Source organism: Momordica charantia, unplaced genomic scaffold (assembly GCF_013281855.1).
Source record: "Momordica charantia cultivar OHB3-1 unplaced genomic scaffold, Mcharantia_2.0 BLBB01000093.1, whole genome shotgun sequence".
Lineage (NCBI taxonomy): Eukaryota > Viridiplantae > Streptophyta > Magnoliopsida > Cucurbitales > Cucurbitaceae > Momordica > Momordica charantia.
The window spans coordinates 1-13,441 of record NW_028275249.1 but is presented as its reverse complement, the minus strand read 5'-3'; positions in this window follow the sequence as shown (position 1 = coordinate 13,441).

The window sequence follows — 13,441 nt, the reverse complement described above, 5'->3', positions numbered from 1 at the left end:
AGATGAAATCTCAAAAGCAGTTGTAGATAATCGTGGAACGTTGATTCATTATGATTGGAAAAAACATAAACATATAGTTGATTGTGTAAAAGCTTCTATTTAATTCATGGGAAGAAGTTATTTGTAAATAAGTCATTTTTCAACGTCGAACCAATGCAGCAAATGATTGATCCATCATATCATCCGAAGAAACGGAAAATCCTAAAATGTTCGAATTCACATCTAATAACATTGATTCAATTGGCACTCAAAACTCAAGTGACCTTTCTTCTTTCAAGACCAACACTCTATGTTTTGCAGGTCCTTCTGCACTCACTTTGTGCTTATTCTTTTTTTGAAACATATTCTTTTGTACAGCATTATTCTTATCAGACTGTTGTTCATTCATTCTCGTCCTGATCCACCATGAAATTTTCGAAATCTACAAAATAATTGACGAAGAGGGCTTCGTTTTTCTCACCATGTCAAATTGCTTTATCAATAATTCGGTGAATGGATTATGTTAAATTCGAGGTACATGTAGCAATCAAATGAAGGGGCAGAGTCATAAATTTTCTAACGGACAAAAGTAAATTAGAAAAAAGGTACAAGTACTTTATATATTTATATATACTTTTTCTAACCAAAGATTTCACAAAACCACAGCTACAGCAAAGTTCCAAAGAGTTTTTTTCATATTTTTGAAATAGCCCACCAACAAGGCCTTGTGAACAAGGTTAATTTCTTAGGGCATTCGAGGTTAATTTCTAAGCACTTGTGAGCGATAGGACATTGGAGGAAAAGATGATCTAGAGACTCTACTTCTCTTGGGTGGAAGGAGCAAATGGAGGGGAATGAGACCACATTTGCACTTCTTCTAAAGAGACCAGCTTATATATACTTTTTGATTCATGATGGAGTAAGAGGGAGGCAATAGCTCCCCTACCTTTTTCGCTCCACCTTGGTTCTTCAAGACTTCTTCACAAACTTAAGATGTTCATGGTTTTTTCTATAAAGCAAGAAAAATCAAGACAACCTTGTCTTTTATGAGAACCTCCTACCATTATATGATGCATGTATGGGAGGACGAACCAAAGAAGTAATGTCAATTGATCATTGTCAAATCGACTGCAATCTTTTTTTGGGGAAGTCATCTTATTATGAAAATGTGAATCTTGCTTCGACAAACATGGTAGTAATTGGAAATTCAATAGAAAACTAAATAGTCTAAAAACTAGAAGTCAGAGGAATGTTGTCACTAACGTCTCTTCAAGATCCATTATTTGAAAATATTGAAGAAAAATATTAGGATTGAAAATTTTAAACAAGGAACATCAAGCAACAATCAAGTATGAGAGACCTTTGTAGAAAGTGATCCTATAGTATGCCATGGGCCTTATTTGAAAGGTACTGTTCGTCGCAATACAATAACTGTACTAGGAGTAAAATATTGGAATTCTTGAAAAACTTAAGGATGTCATTCTGCCTTACCTCTGGCTATAGGAAGGAATAAACCAAATCAATGAATTGAAAAATTTTAAATCTGACCAAGAAAATCTATCAACGGTGTTGCATTTACCTCTCAATGAAACTTTTATCTTGGACTTCAGTAAAAGAATAATAGCCAAAGAGGTAATTACAACAACAATCAAATATTGTGCCATTTTTCAACAAATTGAGAAGATGGATATGAGATTAAATAAAACCTCTTTGGTTTTCAAATATCTTCATAATACAATACAAATAAAAATAGTTAGGGGAATAGCATTGGATTCCTTCATAATTATTGCTGTCCTTTGTGCATCGAGAAAGGTTCATCGCTAATATGAAAAATTAAATAGTAGTAAAAGAGCACAAAGTATTAGAATTATTTGACTGGAAATTCCTTTTATAAAAGAGAATTTTCTTGGTTTATATGAGGGAAGAACAAATCCATTAATTGTTATACATACTCTTTGACTCAAATGATTCTGCCTCATGCTTCAAAGATTAAATGGCTTTAAAAGAATCAAGAATGACTTCAAATCAATACCTCATAATGGCTCAAGGAGGGTGATGAAAATTCGAACTTTTTTCATAGATGTTCAAACTTTTTTCATAGATGGACCTCGGCTAGAAAGTCTAAAACTGTTATATCCATGTTAGAAAAAGATAGTGGAGAGCTACTTTCTATAGAGGATGAGATTGTCCCCGAGATTATTGGTTTCTATGAACGTCTATATAGAGAGACTTCGGGACCTCGCTTTCTTATTGAAGATGTTCAATGGAACGGCCTTGAGAAGGGATGGTCAACATGGCTAGAAAGGCCTTTTGAAATAGAGGAAATTCAGCAGGCTATTTTTGGTCTTGGAAATTTGAAATCCCCAGGTCCAGATGGCTTCCCAAATGAGTTCTTTAAAAAGTCGTGGAACACTCCTAAACAAGATTTATTGGGTGTGTTCCAAGATTTTTTTAGAAATGGGATTGTAAACCGATGCACAAACGAAACTTATATTTGTTTGATTCCAAAGAAGAAGAAGGCTATGAAAGTTGGAGAGTACAGGCCCATTAGTTTGGTGACTTCTTTGTACAAGATTATCTCTAAGGTTATTGCGGAAAGGTTGAAGAAAGTTCTACCAAAGATAATTCACGATGAACAATCAACTTTTATTGAAGGGTGGCAAATCATTGATGCCATCTTTATTGCTTCAGAGGCAGTTGGGGATTGGGAGATGAGAAACAAGTCAGGTTTTGTGTTAAAGCTGGATTATGAGAAGGCTTATGATAAAGTGGATTGGAATTATTTGGAAGCGATCGTGATTCAGAAGGGCTTCGGTTCCAGATGGAGGAAATGGATAATGGGTTGTTAAACCTCTACAAACTTCTCTGTTCTCATAAACGACCGGCCCCGTGGGAAAATCTTTGCCAAAAAGGTTTGAGGCAAGAGGATCCTCTCTCCCCAAAAGCAGATTGGTTCATTTTTGTAGTCAAAGAAGATTGATAAAAGGTTTTGATGTTGGTAGACAGGAGGTGGAAGTTTCTCATTTCCAATACGCCATTAATACGATGATTTTTTGCCCAAATGATCCAGACATGCTGGATAATTGGTGGATGATTTTAGACATTTTTCTCAATGCTTCGGGGCTGTCTCTGAATTTATCAAAAACTGCCATCATAGGAATTCACGTAGAAAAGGATTTGCTCCAAGAAAATGCTACAAGGCTGGGATGTAAAGTGGAAAGGCTCCCTTTTTCTTATTGGGAATTCCTTTAGGGGGCAACTATAATAAAAAAAGCTCTTTGGAACCCTCTGATTGACAAAGTTAAACAATAGATTGACAAATGGAATAACCTTTTCCTCTCTAAAGGTGGTAGACTCACTCTCGCACAATTCGTGATCACAAGTCTTCCTCTCTATTTCTTCTCGGTCTTAAAGGCTCCCTCGAAGGTTGTGAACGAAATTGAGAAGCTGACCCACAATTTCTTTTGGAAAGGAGGAGGACTAGTGGCCCGATTACTCACCTTGTGAGTTGGGGGAAGACTGCACTTCCGATGCAATACAGAGGTCTCAATATAGGGGCATTACACCAGAAGAACAACAGTTTACTCCTCAAATGGCTTTGGAGATTCACCCAAGAAAGGAATGCGCTGTGGAGAAAGGTCATTGGTAGTATCTATGGTGAAGATCCTCATGGGTGGAATTCTCTTCCCCTAAAGGTTGTGCCAAAGGAAGACCTTGGTTCGACATCTTTAAAAATAGTTCGTTCTTCACCAAATTCCTTGAGTTCAAGATAAGTAAATGGAGCCGGATCAAATTTTGGTCGGACACATGGATTTGGAATGATTCCCTACAAAAAATGTTCCTAACTATGTTCAATCTTTCTACAAAAATGGAGGCAACAATTTGGCGTATTGGAACGCTAACGAGAATGATTGGGTCCTAGGTTTGCTTAGAGGCCTTTTTGATTGGGAGGTGGAAAGCTGGTTGTGGCTTATTCAAGCTGGTTGGTGAGATTGGGGGAGGGAGAGGATCGGGTTTTGTGGTCCCTTGGAGGTAAGGGACATTTATCTACTCGCTTGGCTTTTTTTAAGATGGTGGATTGTAGACCCTTCTTAAGTTCTCCTCTCATCTCGACAATATGGAAATTTAAGGTCTCAAAGAAGATCAAAGTCTTTCTTTGATCTCTAGCTCATAGAAGCAGTGTTTTCGAGGCGCAAGGCGCACCTCAAGGCGACAAGCCCTTAGATCGCCTTAAGGCGAGAGGCGATAAAAAGGCGACGCCTGAGTGAAGCAAGGCACACCTTTATTTATATATATATATATATATATATATATATAAAATTCCAAAGTTATAATAGATTAAATAAGATTAAACAGTAAATATATCAAGTAAAATAAAGAAACGTGTTTTAAAACATTAAAACATTAAAAAAATTTAATATTTAAATAAAAGTTCACTTAATTAACAAATAAAATTTTAATAATTTAATATTTAAATAAAAGTTCACTTAAATTAAAAAATAAATTTTAAAAGTTTTTATATCGTAAAACGCAATGGCAATAACCCATTTAAGCTGCCATCTGTTTGTTAGTCACCATGCATGGCACTAGCACTAAATGTTCTTGAAAATAATACCATGCATGACCCTCATTTAATGCTTCTTGAAAATGTAAGTCTGGCTTTTGCTTTTCTCCCACTTTTCTTATTTTTCTTCTCTTTGCATCTGAATCTTCTTCTTCCTAATTTCGACACTTCTTTTTCCTTCCACTCTTCTACTTTTCATTCTTCTTTCTTCGACCTTTCATTCTCCTTCCATCCTAATGTTTTCCTTTTAATTTTGACGATCGACAGAGGCAAATAGTTGCCGGCAAAGACAAAGAAGAAGCTGTCAAGGAGAATTTGGATAATTTTTAGGGTTTTTCATTTGAGGTGAGCTTGTTGTGCGCCCGCCTTCAACAAGGCGATCACCTTGCCTTAGGCGAGAGGCGAGCAAAGGCGCGCCAAGGCGAGCGCTCGGTTGAAGGCGCTCGCCTGGGCACGTTGCAAGGCGCACCTGGGCGAAATCGCCTCGCCTCTCGCTTGAGGCGAGCGCCCGGGTGCGCCTCGAAATCACTGCATAGAAGTCTTAACACCCTTGAGAGGCTTCAGAGAAAATACAAAAATTGGGTTTTATCCCCTTCGGTGTGCTCCTTTTTTCTGATGCCCAGTGAAAGCTTAGACCATATGTTTTTGTATTCCCCTTTGCGACCAAGAGCTGGCTTTTCCTTGGATTCTTTGATATTTCTATATGCTTTCCTAAAAAGATTGACGACAGGATGGACGAGGTTCTTTTTGGGTGGATTCTCCCTAAGAAGACCACTTTTGTTTGGAGATGTGCTTCAAGAGCTCTACTTTGGAATATTTGGCTTGAAAGAAATTCTCGCGTTTTCGAAGATAAGTCCTCTACTATTGATATTTTTTTGTAGGAATGTACAACACACGGCCTCTTGTGGTGTATCAAATATAGTAAACTCTTTTGTAACTACCACCTTTCCATGATTATGCACAATTGTAAAGCGGTTGTTTAGTTTTTGGTGGATAATCTCTACCCCAGCCTTTAAGCTGTACCTTTTTTCGGTTTATCAATACAAACTTGTTTCTTATCTAAAAAAAACTTGGAAAACAAGAAAGCTTGTTTGGTGTCCATTTCCTTTTCATTTGTTAACTCATGGCTACCATGCTAAAAAATGGCGGGAATGGTAAGAAAAATAAATTCAAGACTTCTCGAACACTTGGGTTGGATTTAAAATCTTAATAATTTTAATCACATTCCATCCAAAGAACAGATTGAGGATCCTGTTTTTGACAAGGAAAATAGCCTTTCTCACGGGATTATCAACTCAACAAATGAGTTCAACAACAAACAATCTACCCCAATTGAAGAGATAGATTCAGATTCATATTTCATAATAAGCATCAGTAGCCTTGAAATCGAGATTTACTCCTCTAAAGCAAAAGATGATAATGAAGCAGTGAACGAAATCTCCTTCGAGGAAGATCTCTGTTCATTATTTCAAGAAGTCGCCCAATGAGAAGGAAAACATCAAAGTCTTCGCAACCTACTCAGCTAGACAAACATCCTGACCCTTCATCTTCCAATGATTTTCAAAATTCTCCCCTTTTATTCAAGTTTGTGGATTAGAAGTTTTTGAAATCAAACCAAACATTAAAACCCAGATATCCTTTTTAATGAAGTTTATTCAAGGATTTCAAGAGTTTCGGACATTTGTGAAACCACATCAGTGAAGAAATTCCTCCACTGTTTTGGTCTTATTCAAGAATCTAAGCTTGAGAAAGTTGAGAAAAATGCAGTTAGTCAATATGGAGTCCAGAAGTCATTGTTTGAGCTGAAACAGATTTCATTCGCAAGTACGGTGGGCAAGCAAGCCCTAAAGTAAGGAAAGGGAAGGGTGAGGCTGGAGAACGAGTCAGGGTCCCCTCGACTTTGCATCATCAAGTCGACGCTCCGATTTCCCTTTGCTTTCTTTATTACTTATCGCACGTGCCCATTCTCAACGTCACTTTTCTCCTCCAGCATTATGAAAGTAGAATTAGTATTCTTGAAGCACTAAATGGAATGAAAGCATCATTGAAAGGTTTTATCTTTGATCCATTCCTACATTGGAGGAGAATATATTTTTTGGTTTCTGATCGATTTCTAGAAGGAAGTTAACCTAGAGAGATGAAATGCTCCAACAAAATCATTGCTATCCTGGGAACACAAAGTTCAAATTTGAAGAGTATTGTTTTTTTTCACTCCAATCGACAACACTTGGCAATGACCCATTAAAATTCCATCAATTTTTTAAAGTTTATATCAGCCATTTGGGAGAAGAATCGTTAAGGAAGATTTTCAGAGGCATATCCGTTCAACAAGATAGCTTGATGCATTCTTTAATGCTTGTTGAAGCTCTTATAAGTGTTTTGCTCTTCATTACTTATCTTCTTGAAAATTGTAGTTTATTGTTTGTTTTTGGTTTTCTATTAACTCCTCTTGAGTTTGTATTGTGAACTTTTTCTTTCTGTTACTTTATCAATGAAAAGTTTGTTTCTTGTTAAAAAAAATGAATGAAGTTCCAAATATAAAAGAGTTGTCTACCCAAAAAAGATCAGAGAGGATTTTCAAATCTGGACTCAAAAAGAGGCAAAAAGTTTCTTCGAGATTAGTTTACTGAGGAAAATTGAAGCAGGAAACACTTTTGACTAACATAGCATTCAAGGCAAAAATTGATTCTGAAAATGTAAGATATAGTGGCTTCAAAAGAGAGTCATGAAAACTTCGTCCCATCTTTTCACTCAAGTTTCCAACCATCATCACATACTTAAGTTGAGGATTACTTCCCGTAAGAGGTCTCCAAACCTGTGGTTTTATCATTCCAAGTAGCCATCGTGTTTATGAAGTCGTAGTGTGCACGAGAGAGATGGGAGACTCCCATGTACCACTTCAGGGGATTGTATGAGTCAATGACAATGATGAACACAATATCATGATCTACAATAGGAACATTTCCCTCCACGTACCTCTTTTTGGGAATGTCTGAGTTGGAGACAATGAAAACACGATATCATGATCTAAAATGAGGAACATTTCCCGTATATGTCAGTCTAATAATAGTACTCACTAGTAAGCCCGCAATCTTTGTTAATTTCATACATAAATTTCTTACTCAAGAAAGGAAAAAATATATTGTAAAGAGTCAACGTAGTTGTTGATACAGAAATTGAAAGAAAGATAGTTGGCATATATTTTGTGCATGTTAGTACTAGTTCTTTATTTGAAATTAAGGCCAAAAGGCTAAAAGGGATATACTTTTGTAACTCAACAATTATTGTTGCCAAATGCCAAGAAAATTGCAGGCATGAAAATAATTGCAAGGACAACAAAGGGTTGAGAGACTTTCAGAGAAGATTATTGGTAAGAAGACTCCTAACTCTCATTGCTCATATTTTGTAATGCATCAAGAATCAAAGCTTGACAAGGTTGTTTAGAAGATTAATCAAATATCTATGGAGTTCTAAAGAAACTGGATGGTGGAATCATGAGAAAGGTCCGGCAGCATGCTTATTCTTTGGGATGAGAATATAATGTGTTAGTGAAGTGGTGAAAGGTGGTTATTCTTTATCTATCAAGATCTCTTTTCTAAGCAACAAAGAGGTATGGATTTCAATGTATATAGTCTAACTTATTCTAGAGAAAGAAAGCATCTATTGAACAAATTAAAGTCCCTAAATTATTATACCGACTCCCCTTAATGTATTGGAGGGAATTCCAATATTATTTCTTCGGTCATGGGAGCAATCTACTGTTGGGACAAGAACTCACAGCATGAAGAATTTTAATAGAATTATTGAAGAACTTGAACTTTAGGAATTCCACTTCCTACTATATTGTTTCTTTATTTCGAAGTGGTGTTTAGAAGATCTGAAGGGTATTGGAGCAGCGTATCCTGCTCAAGTCCTCTTGGCTTTTTCTTCCAAAGTTTGATCCTCAGGACAGTGGATTAGGAAAGCTGGTTACATTTTGATGGTTTTGGTCTTTTCAATTTTAGCTATTTTATTTTTGGGGTTTTTATTTTATTTATTAGGTTGCTTGTTCTTTTCACTTCTTTGAGAGTCTGTATTATTGAAAAAGAAAGGATCTGGAAGGAGTAAATCAAGTGGGTGGACCAGGTGCTTTCAACAAACAAAAGTTATAGAAAGAATCTAGACAAGGCGATCCTATCTTATCCCTTCAGCACTATTACACACAACAAGCTCATTTGCCTCGTTTATTTCACACAACAAGCTCATCTGCCTCGTTCTATTTCTGAATTGCAAGTACATTGCGCACCAGGGTTTCCATCCTTATGAGCCCTACTTCTCTAGTGAAGGTCTCAAAGGGAAGGGAGTACTTCTCTACCAAGATCAAGTGAGAACCTAGAGCCAAACCCCCATGTTGAGCCCTAGTTTATTTGATCTGTTCCAAAACTTCATATTTTGATAATTCTCTAAGACGCGTGCTTAACATTGAATTGTAAAAATAAATTCTACAACAATAGTAGGTGAGACTCTTTGATAACATTCACTTTTCCAAGAATAGAAAGTAACAAATCATAAGAAAAGCATTATTCACAAAGGTTGGGAGCCAAGTTCTACCATAAGCATACATAAGGAACATACTTCTCAGGAAAGGTCACAAGACCTAAGATTCTTTCCTTCTACCTAGCAATCATCTTCTTACTTATCTTGCTTGATGAAGGATAACAGAAAGAAAGAGGTCGGCCCTTTTTGCCTAGGGAGCATCATCTTAATAGACGAAGAGAGAATCTTCCATCTAAACATGAACCGTCTCCAATATTTCCTTGGTTTGGTGATGTCAACACCTGATCAGACATTCCTTCCGGATATGTGTCAGAAAACCTTATTGACAAAGGTACAGGTGAATAATTAATTCAAGGCTAAAATAAGGCAAACTCGTGTTCCTCACTTCAAATCCCTATATATTATTTTATTTCTGAAGAACAATGGTTGATTTTAAAGACTCTTGCAGACGCTATAGAAGCTCTAAAAGTTGCTTTCACTCGATGTGAGTTGGGAAAATTAGTTTTCAGCTATTAATATGAATTTTAACAAGTGGATCAATTTTTTAAGAGTTTTTCGAGTTTCCCACTTAGGAGAAATTCAAGAAACGACATCCTATTACTGAAAAGATGATGAAGAAATTGGATGGATGAAGAAAATTATTATTTACCTGGGAAGAAATTTAACCTTTTGCAAGTCAATAATCACAAATATTCCAATTATATTATAGGTCTGCAAAATTACCTTATATTTTTCTCATGCCGAAGAATGAAGTCCATGAGATTGAATGAGATGGTAAACTTCTTTTGAGAAGAAAATAAGAGAAAAATTGAAGCATCCAATAGATGATATCTCAGGAAGGAAATTGAAGACTTTGAGTTTCCATAGTTTCCCAGAAGATTTATCTATAAATAAAAAGGGACAAGAATGTAAAAATTAAAACCTTCAAGTGTCTTCTTAATTATATGTTCTTAGTTGATGAAATTATTGGCATTCCTCTGGTACCTTTGTACAAAGCTTCTTGGAAGTCTAGAGTCCCAAGAAAGTCCATGAAACTGTAGAGATTTCGCTCAATGGTGGTTCAATAACAGTTGAAAATTTACCAATATCTTTGCTTGCTCTACAACTGTCAGTATTTTACGTTTGAAACGTAGCTTATTTCCAAAATGTTAGCAACACACTCGTGTGGTGTCCCTCAAGGTTCTTGGTATTTTGTTAATGTTCCAAAAAAATATAGTAGAAGTACAAAAGCAAACTTGAACTGATTTGGGCGGTTACAAATTTTATTTCATAAATTAAATTGAGAAGAACCAATGCATTGTTAAGACTAATCTTTTGAATGGTTTGAAACTTGAGATCTAGCTAAACACAAGGCTTCATCATGGTGTGTCCTATCCTCTTCAAGTAATTTCTCCTCATAAAAGTAGGTTGAGATTTGGGGCTTTTATGCAAGAAGTTCTATTTTTTACTGTACTCAATTTGAGAGAGGCTCTTTCTTGAGAAACTTCTGTATGGTAAGTTTTCAATTAACATCAGAAAGTTAGCTTGTCTGTCAAAGAAGAATGAATGACACCAATGTTTACCACGTTCCTAACCTAAGATGCAACCCTCTGCGACTCTACCGAGACATAAACCAGCCCCAATATTCCTTGGCGATATGTCAAATAACCTTAATGACTGATGAATGCTTAATTGAAGGCTTGGGAAAGGCAAATTCATGTCCTCACTTGTAATTCCTAAACGTTATTATTTAATTTTCCAAAGACAATGATTGGATGTTAGGGGTATGGCATCCTATTATTGTAAAGGTATTTGAAGAAATTGGATGGATGAACAAATTATTATTCGTCTAGGCAACTCAATAATCTCAAATGTTACAGTTTCATTATATATCAACTTCTCTCCTGCCAAATAATGAAATCCATGAAATTGGGAAAGTTGAGAAACTTCTTATGAGAAGAGAAACGAGAGAAAAGTGAAGCATCTAATTAATTACAATATAGTTTCAATGCCCGGAAAAGTATGGAAGTTCCGGAAATTGGGAACTGAAAAAAAATAGCTAAATAAGATCAGTGATCCTTTTCAAAACACGATAAACTTTGGAATAAAGTGGTTCGTTAGTATTTATGGTAAGTCCTCAAAAACTACACAAAAAATAGGAGGTAGAAGAACAAGACCTTATTTCTGGATAATGGGAGATAGCAAGGCATTTTTTTTCTAAAGTTAGGCAATCATGCATTGTTCTCCAGATTTCAGAATCTTTTGGGCGTGGTTTCCAACATCGACTCTTCCATTCATGAGGCTCGGGATAAAACCAAAAATTCAGCACATAATCTTAGGAAGGAAATCGAAGGCTTGAGTTCCTTTCTTTACTAGAAGGTTTTTCCATCAATAAAGCAGGGACAAAAAATGTGGAATTTGGAACCTCCAAGTGACTTCTAGCTTCTCGGAGTGACCCAAGATCACAAATGAAATTATCTGATCATGCTGAATGGTGGTTCGAGCTCAGTTGAAAATTCACAGAATAAAACGTCTTTCTTGCTCTACATCCGACTGTTTAAAATATAGTAAGGATCAATGATTATGAATGCATCCTATTTCACTACTCTTATTTCCAAAAATATTAGTAACACAACCATGTATAGTGTTTCCTTTAAATTTCTTGGAATCTTGTTGATGCTCCAAAAACAAGTACAACAGCAAGGTTAAATTGGTTTGGGTGGTTTAAGATTTTAATACAAAGTTTTGATTGAAAATTCTCTGCCAAAATTTCGGGTTTCATTTAATAGGTTACTCCTTTCTTTACACCTCCAATCAAGAACCTCTTATTTACACAAAAGGAAACGAGACACCTTGAGAACAATCCTACATCCAAGTTCTAACAGTATCCTCGACTAGCCCCGCAACCCAGAAGTTGAAGATGCTCTACAAGAATAATAAGCACTCGTCCAAATGTAACTAATGATCTTAAATTACTTATGGTTCAAGAACAAAAAAGTATACGAACTTCAACAAAAAAACTATATAAAATTATCTTCCCAATAAAAATCTCACCTAATTGAATACTTTGACCCTCAAGTTATTTGCTTACAATTCAAACATCATTGGTAAGGAGCTACGAAAGCCTAACGAGGTAAAACGTAGGATGGAAATAAAAGCTCTAGGAAAGAAGAAAATCTTTAGATTTGAAGCAAGCCGTCTAGTGAAAATTTCAACGAGCATTTTGAAAAATAATTTTGACTTGAAGGAGAAGGAAAATTATGATCTAACATGTAAACTGAAAAATATTGGAACGGATAGAAGGAACCCTATAAGAATAGTTGAGTCAATTAGTAAACAGTAAAGTTGTTAAACCCTTCTCAATCTGATAATGCATTATTAAGTTGTGAAAGATAGACTGATAATGCTTAGCTACAAAGCTATAAACACCCAAGATAAACTTAAAAAAGATGCATACATGATTATTGCCACAATGATGCTCTCTTTGCAAGAACAACCTTGAATCCCAAAATCATATTATCAACTTTTGTGAGTTTGCAGATAAAATTTGGACCTATCTTCCAACTTTGAATTATCTATGTCTCTACCAAATGATACTTCATCTCTCCACACTTATGCTTTCAGAAATTACCCAGTTGAAAAGGAAAAAAAAACTCGGTAAAATTCATTTTGAGGAATAGTGAAGGAGCTTGGGCGAGTAAGTGTCTATGGACCAAACAAATGAGTGGAAGTATAATTAGGAAAAACAGAAGAATGTATATGGTGTGTATATTTAGGGTGGCATGAGGTGGACAGGGACATAGAAGGAAGGTTTCGAAGAAATTTTCTAAATGTAACAATATAAAAGCATGAAAAACACTGATATGTTTGAGGCAAATAGATGAAAGTTCCTCTCAAAAATGGTAATTAAACATGGTCAAATCCTAAGACAATCTCAATTTAGTCACTTCTGAATAGATTTTTTACACAAAAATATACTGTCAAAGGCTATGAAAAAGAATGAAAACCTCCTCTAATAATGTGCTGACACAAAAAAAAAAAAGAAACGTGGGGATCAGGTCCTTCCATATTGAAAATTATATCTGAAATGTTTGTGTATATAAAATATGTGGGAAAATAATGGAGAAACGAAAACACAATGGTTTATCCCAGTTTTAAATTACATCAGAATCTAAGAAACCAAAAGGTGAACTTTTGAGAATACTAAACAATGAAAGGAAGAACTCCAAAAGACGACAAGCATATTCAATGTAGATAAAGATAGAGAAGGAAAGCGACGACCTTGGATAAGGGCAGAGCAAAAACAACGTTTAAAACAGAAGCTGAGTTGATAAAGAGAATAAAGATATTTCTATAAGAGTAACTCAAATGACTAAAGGAATG